The sequence below is a fragment of the Alosa sapidissima genome, chromosome 12, assembly GCF_018492685.1.
Source record: "Alosa sapidissima isolate fAloSap1 chromosome 12, fAloSap1.pri, whole genome shotgun sequence".
In the NCBI taxonomy this organism is placed as follows: domain Eukaryota; kingdom Metazoa; phylum Chordata; class Actinopteri; order Clupeiformes; family Clupeidae; genus Alosa; species Alosa sapidissima.
The window spans coordinates 21,909,234-21,914,372 of NC_055968.1; positions in this window are offsets into that span (position 1 = coordinate 21,909,234).

The following is a 5,139-nucleotide window of genomic DNA, read 5'->3' on the forward strand; positions in this document are numbered from 1 at the left end:
TAATGCAAATATCATGGTGTTTATAGCTAATGCTAATTTGTAACATTTGTCCCTAGACGGTCTTTTGTGAGTATATGGAATTCATTAGAAAATAAATATAAATAATGCACATGGTAAGAGAGGAAGAGATAAGTACAGCAATACAACAAAATAATTATAAAAAAAAGAATTATGCAGTACTACATAAGTAAAACATACGGTAACAGCTATGAGGGGCTAGACATGAGTTCAGGAATGTTGTTGAGTTACAGGACATTTCAAATGATCAGGTAATGAATTACTGTCTGGGCTTAATATGTTTTGCAGAATGAGATTCTACAATTTCCAGTTGAGGTGGCTCTGGTGGATTTACTGCTTTGCCATCTTGTTATGAGTTATGAGGGGCTGAGGAGCAAGGCCGTTTAAATATTTAAATACTAGTAGTAACAGAATGAAAAAATAAGTTAAAGGTACACTATGTAAAATCATGGCGAGGAGGACACACTTCTGGGCTTCTTAATGGTACGGCGGCGCGTCCCACGCCACAGCTGTGCTATAGCTCCTCAACACATTACTCAAACAGCACACAATGCTAATCTCCAGCCCAGATGGAGTAAACCTGGATAGAAACTTGCACTACAGTACCCTTGGGCTTAATTAACTGTTTCTTGTGCCAGACTACTGTATGAGCAGCTCTGGCAAAATGGACTGTCTGCATTTACATGTAAGGTACCCATGAGGGTTCTGACTCAGTCAGAAATACTAACACATTAATATCACTTACACAGTTAAAGACAATTAAAGAATGTTTTACTATGTTATACATTGGTACATTCAGGAATTATTTTTTTTAACAATAACAATGAGTTTGTGGTTGCCTATAGACCTCTTCAAAGTTTGTAAACATCCACAGCCTAGGTTGGGTCTGCATGGGGTCAGAAAAATGGCACAGCTAATAGACCGGCATGTTGAGGTGTCAAGGTATGCACTGTCATTGTCACCTTAGGACCGCGAACCGTACCTTATAAATTAGTCTTAGCTAATGGCGATTGTCTGCCTGATCATGAGCTGATAACAGAATGGGTAGACGATGTTAGCAAGTGGCCAGAGATTCATTTGGCCGCCATATACACCATGGCTATCTGGTTGACAAGCCCAGTGTGTATACATGCAGTACAAGTAGGCATTTTTGGTGATGGATTTTTGGATAAAAGTAGTACAAGTAGGCATTTGTGGACCATGAAGGGATCAATACATTCATGTTCTAAATTGCTTATGATAAAAAAGTGTCTGCTTTACACATACACTTTTTAGACAATACTTTTTTGATATGTAACATTATATTGTTTTTCTTCCTCTATTTTCTAGCATTACAGTGGTTCCATGCATTGGTAATACTGTGTGTGAACAGTCATTCCAATAATGCCACTTTAAATTAAACTGGACTGCATCCAACACACATATTGCTTCCTTGTTTCTCCTCCCCTCTGTGTTCTCTTGTCAAAGTTTTCCTTCTCTTTGTCTTAACCCAAAATGTCTCACTATCTCACAAGGATCCATTAGAACGTCACATAAACCAATCTTACAAATTATGAGCACCTTCGTTGGTGGAAAATTGATCAGAGGGCTTCCCTTTTTGTAGGAATGTAGAGAGGGTGTCTATGGCTGGACCTGCTTGTTGGACAGGGTCTTATCTTTGGGCTGAGATTCCTTATTTCTCTGTCTGAAGCGATCCAAACCCTGGGTTCTCTTAACCTCTGCAGGAGGAGAAATGCTGCTGATTTTGTCTTCTATGGGGGAGAGTTTATCTTGGCTTGGTGCAAGGAGAAAGGGTTCACCTGGAGAAAAAAGTGTGTGTGTTATCTTTTAACAATTCAATAAAACGGACAGCAAACATCACGGTCGTCGCGACAAATTTGTGTCCCCGGGCCTAATTCAATTTCCTGACAGCCCCTTAGATCACTAAATCTGTCCTGCAATCGGCCCTCCGTCCTGCTTTCTCTGTGAAGTGAAATTCGGCAGAGTGGTTTGACCCTTGGGGTAGCTGGCTTGCTAAACAGGTCTTTCTGCACTCTCTTTTAAAAACAGTTTAAATCTGGCAAAACATATCATATTTCCAAAAATGTAAACATGACTATGCCACCACCCAACACAGCCTAACCTGATTATGATGATCCACAATGAAATGATGTAGAGCTTCATGTAATAATTGTGCTTCTGTCTCTTTAAAGTCTTTGTTGTCTGTTGTCCATTGTCCTATCTATTAAAATGGATTTTGAATGCCATCATGGCATAGACATATGTCCTATGTGTGTGTGTGTGTGTCTTGTGACATTGCTTGTGTCAGAGCTGGGTACTGTGTCTCTGTCCAACTACTGCTGCTGGCCATGTCATTTAATGAGTCTTTTGGAAATTGATCTTAATGCCTTAAATAAAAAAAATGAGGAAATATCCAACCTTTAAGGTCACCATCAACATCATCACATACCCTTTACCATACCTAGAGATTGGCATGGTTTTATTTCAGTTAGCCTAACAGCTGGTTTGATTTGAATTGAGAGATGATGCCAATCGTGAGATATGGTGAAGGGTATGTGATGATGTAGGGCTATTTTTCCAAAGGCCAAGGGAACTTTATCAGGATACATAGTATCCTGGATCCCTGAAATAGCTATGGGAATTTAACATAGGGGTGTGAATACTTATGACCCCAGTATTTTGAGGAAGAACGTTTATTTATTTATGATACATTATTCATTCACAGAGAAAATTGGTGTCCTTAAAGGTTGGATATTGGTTAAGACCAATTTCCAAAAGATGATTTTATATTCCTCTTTTTAGCCAACTTTAGCATGGGTTCAAAAACGTATGAGCCTCACTGTATGCTACCATTGTAACCAAGGTTATAATTTTAGAAGCTCAGTACTATTTTTACCTTCAGGGTTTACATACACATCTAATTTTACAAAGACAGGTAGGGATCCTTGCAACATGTACTTACTTATTCTAGATATGTGAATTCCATTTGGTAAATTTTGTCCTCCATTACAAGTGAAGCTTAAAGGAGAAATACAGTACAGTGCTGCACTCTGGGGGCATGAACCAACAGTTCTCGGTGACCTCGAGAAACGAAGATCTATGTGAAAAATTTCTCCTTTAAGGGCATCCCATGGCATGTGGTGAGATAGTAATGTAGACGGATATTGCGTAATGAAACTTTTATTGACTCTGCTTTTGGAATCACACACTTGCACACATGGGGATGGTGGTGAGGTTGCTAGTGGAAACTTCCTACACAGGTGAGAGGGATGTATGCCCTGGAGGTCTGCTGACCCCGAACTTTAATATTAACCATGTCAGGTCTTCCTCTTAAGAGATTATGATAAGTGGGTTGAAAGTGCACAGTAGCCTACTTACTGACCCCTTTAAAACCCATATCTGCTGCTCATATAGGCAAAGCAAGTCAAGGCAATTTTATTTATATAGCACATTTCAAACACAGATAATTGAATGTGCTTTACATAAACACAAACAAAGAATATAAGTAAATAACAGCATAAAGGGCAATAGTTAGAAAATAGTTATGGCCTGCAACCTATATAAGATTCTTTATTTGCTCAGTACTTGTATTTGCGCAGTGTTCTGGTTAGGTCTGAACAGTATAACTGCAAACAGAAAACACTTCCTGATATAGCACACATATCAGACACTAGTAGAACAGTACAACAGTAGCATGTTAATGATTAGTGGTGTAAATGTCTCACTGTCACACTGATAGCAGGGAGTCTGGATTTAAAATGAATGCATGTTTATGAAAGTCACATTGGTAACCCATTAAACCCATTCACATCAGGGTGTTTTTGGTATGGATGTTTATCAGGAAAATCATTGATGAAAGATAGCACTTAAAGGAGACTGCACATTAACTTATATAAATGTCGCCAATTGCCAAATGTAAAAAACAATGATTGTGAAAACTGTGATTAATCTTTCAAAAATTGTTTACTCCTACTTGTCTGACCTCCTTAGCTTCAAGTTATGGAATTGGCACTAATTTGATTTCAGTACAAGACCAGCTGGTCCTGTGCCACAGACAGATAAATCATTCCTCTGTAATAAAAAAAAAATCCACTTTAGAGGAGTCCCCTAATACTTTAATCGTACCAACTTTAATCGTAGGAATAGTTAACATAACAGAAAATATCTTCTATCAAATAATTTGAGACATCCTACTGTGTAATAAAACATTTAGCAGTGGTTAAAAAGTAATGGATGTGAGTTGGATATGAGGACTATGACAGCTCTTGGTTCAGGATGAAAAAGGTGTATGTTTCGCTCCAGTGCTTCAGTCAGAATAGCATATAGGTTGTGCTTTTTTTAGACCCAGCATGCAATACAGCAATGAGGAACTGAATTACAACATATACAGTCACATATAAGTCACACACACACACACACACACACACACACATCCACACACACACACACACATACACACAAAGATGAGTCAAAGAAAGTAAAATAAGTGAAACACTTAAAACTGAAATTAATTTTCAACAGATGTGTATGACTTGCTAAACTGAGGACTTGTGTGTTCATTGAGCGTTCAGTGTCCTCCACCGCAGGACGTCTCATTAAGATAAAACATGGTTAGCGCTGCTGATCCTACAAAAGCAATTACAGAGCTTTTCAAAGACGCCCATGACAAGAAAGAAAAACAACATGAATAAGAAAAGGAAACACTCTCATGTGTCCGCTGGACTGATCACACCGAGTATTTGATGATCTAAGACCAAAGAGGAAGTGACAGGCATTTGTCCATACTACAGATGTGAAATAGGTAAAAAAAATACAACATATAAAAGAAAATGCATTGCAATGCATGATATGCTGTGCTACTTTGAAGGTAGGATGTGTACTTTATATTGTGTGAAAAGAAAATTGACAACCATAAGGATGCCACTGTGAAGGAATAAAAATGGTAGTATTTTGTTTTTGCTTTGCATTTTTAAAGAAAAGAAATATGCATTAATTGTCATGAAGTTGTTAAACAGTATACATCCAACCTGTAGAATCACATCACTGTTATAAAGTGTCAACATAGTTTTGACGGCAAAAAACAACATACTACGCCATAAAGAAATATGTAGTTCGCCATAA